Source organism: Hemiscyllium ocellatum, chromosome 9 (assembly GCF_020745735.1).
Source record: "Hemiscyllium ocellatum isolate sHemOce1 chromosome 9, sHemOce1.pat.X.cur, whole genome shotgun sequence".
Lineage (NCBI taxonomy): Eukaryota > Metazoa > Chordata > Chondrichthyes > Orectolobiformes > Hemiscylliidae > Hemiscyllium > Hemiscyllium ocellatum.
In genome coordinates, this window is record NC_083409.1 from 51,977,006 (window position 1) to 51,987,822 (window position 10,817).

Here is a 10,817-nt window from a genome sequence, read left to right on the forward strand (position 1 = left end):
ATGTTAATTTTGTACTTTATCAGGAAATGTTTTCAGTGACAAATAAAGGGGTTCATCCAAATGAGCCAGACTTTACAAATGTTAGTTTGCAATTAGTAACATCAAAACTTTAATAAATATACCTACTCGTCATTCTTTTTAGCACAATCATGCACAAACTGTATGATTTCATTACAAAAGATGAAGAGGAAATTCTTCAGTATATCAGTTCTTATAACACTGCTGCACAATTCAGAGAAATTAATGTTATCAAAACTAAAATGATAGAAAATGCTTTTCTTTTTAAAGTACAATGATCAATTCACCTATAGTTAAATTCAAACAAATATCTTTTTTTATTCTTTGATTGAACTGTTGTTTTCATTTGAATCTTTTCTTACAATTGTTCCCATTATTGCAAATTGCAGGACATAATGTTGAACCTACAAAACAATCATAGATTAATTTAGGTGCTTTGGAGCCAATTGACTTTTACATCTGGCTACGAAGATTAACATCCACATTTTCATAGATTAGTGTTGATAAATGTTTTAAACTTATAAATATATATTAGGGATTGGATAGGTGTTAATTCTAATGATGACAGCAAATATTTATTAGCATTATGAATGTCATTCAGTGCAATCCTTTCACAACAGAGATACATTTCAAGGAATAGTGAAACAAGATTGTAGCAGCTTAAGATAATCACCAAAATAATAAAATTTTGGAAGTGTACTGATTGGAATGGAATAAACCTTTCTGAAATGTGTTTCAAAATTACGTCAATACAGGAGATGACAAAATTAACCTCTTCAATGCCATGTAAGGGATTAAATTAAGTGAAATTGGGTTCTTCTGAATGAATATGCAGAAAATATGACCTCAAACTTAAAATAGTCAGTTTTATTTGGCAATTTGTTTTAAGTTAATACGTCCTGATGTATAGCCAACATGCCAATACCATTAAGGTTGTAAAGGAAGGGAAATATGGAAGGAATGAAGCAGTGGTCATTAGGTGACACTGACTAGCAAAATCTTGTACAGCATGGGAGGAAAAATGGACTGGAGGTGGTAAGAAGTTTCAATTTTGATGGCTTGGAATTGATAGACAATGAAATCTTGCAATTAATCTTGTGTACAAAACTAAAAACAAGCAAAACTTTCAATGAAAATGGTTGTTTCAAAAGGGGGGAACTATCAAGCTGAATTCACTGGCAATGTTTACTTGGTATAAGCTATGGCACATTCAGATGCATTTATTGCCCAGGTCAGAGATTGCGGCTTCAAGTCCAGCAAGTTGACGTGTATTATCAGCTCACATTTTAGTGATATTGATGGAGTGATTCACTATCAATGCTGTTACCTTAGACTTAGACTTAGACTTACAGTGTGGAAACAGGCCCTTCGGCCCAACAAGTCCACACCGACCCGCCGAAGCGCAACCCACCCATGCCCCTACATTTACCCCTTACCTATCACTACGGGCAATTTAGCTTGGCCAATTCACCTGACCCGCACATCTTTGGACTGTGGGAGGAAACCGGAGCACCCGGAGGAAACCCACGCAGACACGGGGAGAACGTGCAAACTCCACACAGTCAGTCGCCTGAGTCGGGAATTGAACCCAGGTCTACAGGCGCTGTGAGGCAGCAGTGCTAACCACCGTGCCACCGTACCTCCTGAATGAGACATTAAACTGAGGCCCTACGTGCTCTCTCAAGTGGATCTACAAAACCTGTGGTTTCTATTGAAGAGAATAAGGAATTCTCCCTGCTCTCATAATCTATATATATCTTTTCTCAATATTATTATAACTGATCATCTCACTACTGTTTGTGGGAATTTACTCTATGTAAACTGCCATGCTTCTTACACTTCAATATTTAATTGGTTGTAAAGCATTATAAGTTTCTGGAAGTTCTGAAATTCAATATAAATACATGTTGCTTCTTATAACTGATTCATTTTAAGTACAGCATAACACGAAATCTGAACTGAACTTACACAATTGTTGAAAAGGGAAGACTTATTGTTGATACAGCATATAGAAAGACAGCCTTTTCATTTAGCTCAGCAATGTTGGCCTGATCCCTAAGCTTTAAATAAACAACTGCATTCATTAAAATATCAATAAGTTATGCTTTTGATAAATCTTTCCAAACTACCGACAGACATCTGACAAAGTGTTGGATTGGACAATATTTAATTATTACGGCAAACAAGTGGACTATAATCTCCTTAAAAATAATTGTGTTTCCTTTTCATTGATTTATTCTGTTAAAACATCCATATTAAAAACCCACACCCAAGTTCTTTGATAAGTCCCATGCTAACTCATGGCCCTTCCATGCCCAGTCATCCATGAAATACAGAGCCAATGAGCTATATCGTAAAAAAAAGACAAGTTTAGAATAGCTCAGGGAAAGCAATAATCACTTTTAAGATACTTCATCTCTTAAAAAGTGTCATACAGATAACCCTATCAATGACTGAGGCTTTAAACACTCCATACCTCACTCCTGTGCAAATAAATAGACACTGACAAAAAGTCACAGAACGATTCATTATAACCAATTAAATATATCAATCAAGCAAAGTCAACAGCACTCTCCCAGTTGTCAAAACAACAGCTGGAATAATCCTTCTGTGTTTGGGTTCTCAGTATGCATTATGAGACCATCCGTTTCTACCAAATAAATGTTTTTCCCTGATCAAAATAGATGCTCTCTTTTTAAACAGTTCTGCATTTGTTATTGCCACCTATGATTAATTGGTTCAGCACATCATGTATTCTGGTGAATTGAGAGGAAAATCCATAAGGAGGACACGATGGGTACGGGTAAGACCTTAAGAGAAGGGTTCTGAAATTCATGTTGAATTTTACCAAAAATCATTGAGTTTCAATTTTGGAGAGTTTCTTGGAGTATTCCTCTCAGTTGTTATGCAATTCTCTGCTATTTAACTTATTATTTATGCAACATACCCTCATTACCCCGCACTCATCATATTGCACACACCAGTAACAGATGTACTCATCACTGCCTGATCCTTCCAGCATTTACACCACCACTTCCATGTTTAAAACTCAGCTGTGCATCAAGTCAAACACTGCCAGTTAAAAATGACCATTCATGGAGCAGGCGACAAAATGAGAAAGCTTCCCATAGCAGAGTGAAACTTCAGTGGAAATAGAATCTCAAATTAAAAATGTTTTGCCTTTTCAACATCATTACCTGTCTGATAGAATATTTCCAGATAATAGTGGTAAACATTCTATCAACATTTATGATTGTCCTTTGATAGTTTATTTATCAGTGTGACGCAAATAACTTTGGACTGCCTCTATTTGAAGCTGTTTACCATTTAACTAAACTATACCATAACTATTTTAATAAATTCAGGTCGTTATAAGGAGACAATGGCCAGCTGTCAAACGGGTTTGAAGTGGAGCTCAATTCTTGTAATTATCACATATTTTAACCTGCCTAGAGAAAGCTCAGCACAAGGTAAGTGAAGCTATTTTATGAAACATTGTTTGCAGAAGAGACACAAATACTGCTACATATGGTTTGCATTGCCCTTAGTAAGTAGGTTAATCAATTACAATTCGTACTCCCCAATTATTAGTTAGGAGACCTCTGCTGCAACATATGCATCTTCTGAAAACAGATTGTGATGCCTGTAGTATTAAAATGGTCTGACAGATGTGTCACATACAGACCCTTGGAGAAGGCATGGGAGAATTGCTAGGTCTATGGAAATGCAGTACAGTTCCAAGCTGTAGGAGCCCTTGCACTCAAACCTAATTACACATGCACAGTTAACCATTCGTCTAAGGTCCATCAAGCCTTCCCTTTCCAAAGACCATGTTCAATATAATCTGATATTTTACCCAACTCAGCTACAACCTGTGACCACTTAATAGAGAAATTGCATCTGCACAAGAGTGGCTTTCCAAGTGTGACCTATTTAAATGTTCAAATTATTTTTAAAGTCTCATCAGGGGAGCTTCTATCTTGATGCACACTCTCGATCGCCTCCCTCTCTCCCCACATTCACAGCTACATCCTCCAATGGGTGGCACTGCCAATATATCATTATGGGAGGCCTCTTGTTGCAAAACTAGCCTCAAGAGTCTGCTCCTTAATTATCAATGAATGCTTATCCTAGACACTAGTTTATTTGTTCTTTTGAAAAAAATTGCACTGGATATAGGAACTCTCATCACATAGTGGCAGTACCTTCGCTTGGAATTCAGAAAGCCAGAATTCAGGTCAAAATCGACTCCAATGTCATATCATAACACCCCTGAATAAGCTGAGTAAAAATACTCAAAAAATTGAACTCTGTGCTCTTGCAGTGCAGTGGTAATTTCCCTCCAAGCCAGGAGGCCTGAGTTGAAGTCCTGCCTGCTGTAAAGATATGCAGCAACAACTCTCAACAGGTTGATTAGAAACTACCAAAAAATCACCTGCCTCTTTGTTCTGACCAAGGTGAAGAAAGGGTACATTGGATCAAATCGGTCTTCAGTTGGATAGCTTAAGAACTGCTAATAGTGGACCAGCCATACATCATAGTGGTAAATTTAAAACAGAAAGGTTGGGGGGGGGAGCGTGCGGGAAGAAACAGACAGAGCCTCTGAACCAGAAACTCAGGCTTCAACTCCTAATTGATGGTCAAGGGAGGAGGTTGAATCAATTTACAAATACTTTCAAAGAACTCCTGACTCTGGAAATGAAACAAAAAATGTTGGGAAACCTCAGCAGGTCCAGCATTCTCTGCACAAGTAGAGTTCACATTTGGGATCCAGTGACTCTTCAGAACTTTGGCATCAAAACAAAGTAGAAGCTTTCACCATCAGAATCTGCCATCCTTGCCTGGTCTGGTCTACACAGTAATGTGGTTAACTCTTAACTGTCCTTTGGGCAATAAATGTTGGCCCAGCCAGTGTAGCAGTGTCCACATCCCATGAACAAATAAAAAATAAATTCGGCTACGGTATGAGCCAAAACCAGAACTTAAAACCTCCACATTTAAGAAACAAATGTAAACAACAAAATAACACCTCAAATGCAATCTCCCACATCAGAACCGACAGCCTCTAGCTCACACATGGAAGGTGTTATTATTAATATTTGCTAATCACAACAAGGCACAGATGATGCAATTAGAAGGCTTCCAAATTTAATTGGAGAACTTCTTCAAATGAAGTAACATTACAAAAAAAGTGAAACATCATCTTTCCTCAAATCTCTCTCATACCCTACTGGCAGTCTCTTTTTAATCTTTGCCCATTGACTTTATATTGGGTTGCCCCAGTAACAACACATTCTTAAAAACTTAGATTAGATTACTTACAGTGTGGAAACAGGCCCTTCGGCCCAACAAGTCCATACCGACCCGCCGAAGCACAACCCACTCATACCCCTACATTTACCTCTTACCTAACACTACGGGCAATTTAGCATGGCCAATTCACCTGACCCGCACATCTTTGGACTGTGGGAGGAAACCGGAGCACCCGGAGGAAACCCACGCAGACACGGGGAGAACGTGCAAACTCCACACAGTCAGTCGCCTGAGTCGGGAATTGAACCCGGGTCTCAGGCGCTGTGAGGCAGCAGTGCTAACCACTGTGCCACCGTGCCGCCCTTAGAATCATAGGAGCTTGCAGCATAAAGGAGACTGGCTCATTGTAGTTGTGCTTAGGCACATACCTCAAATTTTGTCTGTGACACTGTAATTTCCTCATCTTCAAGTATCTGCTGGACTTGTTTTCAAAATTATTTCAGGAATCAGTTTCTGCCTTATTTCCAGGGAGACCCTCCCAGATTCTGACAACTCTCAGTGAAAATTCTCATCTTCCAATTATTTTGTTTCTACAACCTCTGTATTGATCCATTCACCCAAGAGTAATATATACTACTTTTGTTTTCCTCTTTCAAAACCTTTCAACATCCAAACACATTCTGGTCGGGTCTGTACAACAATAATTCAAAATCTCAGTACAGGAAGCGGTGAACTGAGATTTAAAAGGCACCTGGATGGGTATATACGATTGGAAGGATTTAGAGGCATATAGGTTAAGTACTAGCAAATGGGACTAGATTAGATTAGGATATCTAGTCAGCATGGATGAGTTGGACTAAAGGGTCTGTTTCTGAGCTGTACATCTCTATGACGCTGCCTTGACAGTATAGCAAGCAATTAAGACAAAGGGTGTGTTTTGTTACAAAAAGAATAGAGTATGAGTAAGGAAACAGTGAGGTCTGCAAATGCTGGAGATCAGAGTTGGGAGTGCATTGCTGGAAAAGAACAGCAGGTCAGGCAGCATCTGAGGAGCAGGAAAATTGATGTTTCAGCCTGGAGCCCTTCATCAAGAAGAATGAGGAAGTCTAACTACAATTAGTCAGAGGGAATTGGTCAGAGCAGCCGTTGAGCTTTCTTCCCCATACCTGAAGAAAGGCACACTTGGCCTCAGAGAAGTGCAGCAAATTTCACTATGTTGGTTTCTAAGATGAGAAAAGACTGAGTATTCAAATATATACAATTCTTTAGGGAATTCTGAGGAAGAGTCATTGGACTTAAATAATAACTCAGTTTGTGTATGCTGCCAGACCAGAGTTTCTCCAGCACTTCCTACTTTCAGTTCAAAACTTAACTGGCTTGACAGGGTAGTTTCCGAGGAAAGGGTTCCTCTGGTTGGGAGAATCCAGCATGCAGCATCACTGCCTCAGAATAAGAGCCCAACCTTGCAAGACTGAGATGAGAAATCATGTTATTACTCAGAATTTTAAGTTGTCAAAATTCTCTACTTCATAGGGTGGCAGATGCTCAGAAGTATATATATTCGTGATGGACCTCATTATATGGGTGGCACAGTAGTTAGCACTGCTGCCTCACAGTACCAGGGACCCGGGTTCCATTCCAGCCTCGGGCAATTGCCTGTGTAGAGTTTGCACATTCTCCCAGTGTCCGTGCGGGTTTCCTCCTGGTGCTCCAGTTTCCTCTCTCAATCCAAAGATGTGAAGGTGAGGTGAATTGGCCATGCTAAATTGCCCATAGTATTCAGGGATGTGTAGGTCAGCTGCATTAGTCAGGAGTAAATATGTTAGGGGAATGGGTCTGGGTGGGTTGGTGTAAACTGTTTCCACAGTGTCGGGATTCTATAATATGTTTGGATGTTAAGAGATGTAGAGATAATACAGAAAGGAGTTGAGGTAGAAGTTTTTTTTATTTTTGAGTAAATGGTTTGGATTTTACAAATCTTTGGAAGAAAATATTGGAAATCATTTTCAGATGTAAAGGACAAATTGTGCAATATACCAATGATATGCATCAACTATTCTATGACACAACTTTTGTAGTGACAAGTGAAATACACTTTGGCAACAGCATGAGACGGTCTCACAGCTATTTGGCTGCTAACTTTTACCCGCCTAGTTTATATTTTCCACTGACTTGGAAACTATTGCAAAGTTTTTTTTTGATTTCAGACCAAGTTAGAGTGACAGTGAGAGTGGGAACTCAGCAAAGAGGAGAAATTGAATTATTCTTCTTTGAAATTCTGTAAACCATACAAGGACAATTAAAGCTCTCCATTGTGATCATCCTTAATTTTGTAATCCTTTGTAAGCTGTGTACAAATTTGTTTCTCCATATTATTCCTCCATATAGCCTCTTGCATCCGGTAAGTAATATGATGGCAACTCTTTTCTCAGGCCTAATCCAATACATTCAGTCTCCGATCCATCAAGGATATTGTCTCTCTCTCTCTTCAGCACTGCAGTCTTCTCCTTGATCAATACTGTTTCTTCTCTTTTCTTTCCTGAAAACCTCTATATAAGAATATTTAACACCCTGTCTTGCCTTTTATTTGAGTCAGGTCCCCATTATGAATATTGCACTTTATTCCCACACGGCTGTCTGTGCTTGGAGTTCACCGGCATGAACTCAATCCTTACATTCATACACATGCAATGATTTAGGTATTTTGTTTTCCATCTTAGTCTGAGCCCACCTAACATCTTATTATTTATTGTGCTAATGTTACAGTTTCTTCCGATGCTTGGCACTTCAGAAACTTAGTTAAATAATGAGTGTAAAACCTATTAAAAGTCAGAATTGCTAACAAAGATGTCTTGATTACGCCAAAATCTATTTAGCACCTGAATGTTTGTTAACTTTTGTTTATTTTACATTGATGAAATGAAGACAGCTGTAGAGGAAGATGTGGTAACGAGTACAAGCGAGGCTATAAGTGCCAGTGTGACTTTGACTGCCTTCGTTATGATGAATGCTGTAAAGATTATAGAGCTCTCTGTACATCAGGTAAACATAACAAGATATGAGCCACTATCCAATTTTTTTTTAAGTTACTAATTTGTCAGGAAGATCTATTTACCAATAGATTGACAAATCATTTGCTTGCTCATAAAAATAAACCTTCGATAGGACTTAAAACTTTGCTGACTTCAAACATTGAATAGAATTTTTAAACTCAAATTTCTCTTTTTCTTCTCTTGAAATGCAAAATTTTAGCAAACTGCAGAATGATGATCAGTTATGGTCTTGGTAATGTTGTAATTAATTCATCTTTAATTGACATCTGAAATAAATAATTCTACAAACAAATTTACCCTCCATTTTACAATATAGTGACTAACACCAAATTCTTATTCTGAGTTTTAATCTTCAGCCAACTAACCATTATTTACATAAGCCTACAATGTCAGAAGAGTTGCAGATTATCAGATAATTTCATTACTACATATGATCAATCCTTAACTGAAATAATGATATTCACAATTATCAGCAATGGCCTTTGAATTGTGGGCTCAACTCAAAGAATTATGAACTCACTAATTTCCAAGATTAGAGCTGAAAATGTACTGCTGGAAAAGCGCAGCAGGTCAGGCAGCATCTAAGGAACAGGAAATTCGACGTTTCGGGCACAAGCCCTTCATCAGGGCTTGTGCCCGAAATGTCGAATTTCCTGTTCCTTAGATGCTGCCTGATCTGCTGCGCTTTTCCAGCAACACATTTTCAGCTCTGATCTCCAGCATCTGCAGACCTCACTTTTTCCTCAATTTCCAAGATTATTCCAGCAAAGATTATTGCTACAGCAAAGTGAGATCTGTGTTCATCAATAGTATATTGTACAGTGCAATTTTTCAAAAATTCATTCATAGGATGTGCACATCGCTGGCTGGCCAGTGCATTTTATAATCCATCCCTTGTAGGCCTTTAGAATGTGAGCTGCCATCTTGAACCACTGCAATCCATGAAGACCCCACAATGCCATTTGAGAAGGAATTCTAGAATTTGATCAGCTTGCAGGTATATATTTCGTCCACATGCCATTGTAAATTCTGTTTTGATTTTATACAGATGTCTCATGTTCAGGACGTTGTTACGAAGTGCACGAGCGTGGTCGGAAATGTCAGTGTGATTCCAAGTGCATGGAGTTTAATGAATGCTGCTCTGATTTTATTGCAAATTGTACAGGTTAGTAGCTAGCATATTTCATTTGTTTTTTTTACTGTGCGCAATTTTTTAAAATATAGTTATATACAACTTTATCTTAATCCTCAACAGGAGTGACATGATCTGTCAGACCTCTTGAGTATCTCCTGCACTTTGCTTTTATATCAGACTCCAACATTTGCAGTATTTTGCTTTTACTTGTCTTAACTTTTTTTGTTGTAAAACAGGTAGTCAGTTAGTATTGAAAGGACTAATTTATCTTCTATCAAATAATCTAATTCTATAAATTTCAAGAGACTTCAGAGTAGTCTTGCAAACATTGTTCTGAAAATAACGATCTGGCCTTTCTTGTATCTAACGCATTCAAAAAAGTCTCTTTAGAGCATTCAAATGTTTCCGACTGGATTCCAAAAACTTGGCTCCTGTTTTAACAGTATTTACTTACTTTGAAGTAATTTAACCAATTTTACACTGACATTGGCATTGCTAGGATCAAACATCACTTGGAATCGAAAAATCATTCATTCCTTTTATTATTCTTATATCGGATAGTAATTTGTTTAAAAAGCCTTCAAAGTAAAATTTGAGGACTAAGATGTGAAGCTTCACTCAATAACATTGTTCACAAACACAGATCCACAGAAAGATCCAACAACGTTCATGCCAACTACCAGATCAACTTCAGTATTCACTCGGAAACCATTAACTACAAAAAGACCGGAACTTATCAGCAATATTATGATTGAACAAGACTCTGCCAGCTATTTGGACAAGGAAATAAAAAGCATGCATGAACCTACAAAGTCAGGTACGAAGCCATACTGAAAGCAAAACACAAGCAACTTTGACATGTCAATATACTGCAATTTTCTCAATGTTAACGTTTGTTTTATAGATATGTAAATTAAATAGAATAATATGATATCCATTATCTAGCAGACCAAGGCAGTCAATGCATGGAAACATCACCTGAACGTTCCTCTTCAAGCGTGTACCATTCTGACTTGGAACGATATAAAAGTTCCTTCACTGCTACTGGATGAGAATCCTCAAAGTTCCTACCAAACAGTGCTATGGGTCTACATGCCCCATACCCAGCCACACAATGGTTTTCAAGTGCAATTAATGCTGTCCTCGACACCAATGTGAAAAAAATTAAAACAGATGAACACGTTCAAAATGTGTCAAGAAATCTTAGATTAATTATACATTTCTTAGTCAAGGAGATAAACTGTATTGAACTGTTTCATTGTAAGTAATACATCATAACATTTTCATTTTGTTCTAACTTCCAAACCAAACATTTTAGATTATATTAGATTAGATTCCCTACAGTGTGGAAACAGGCC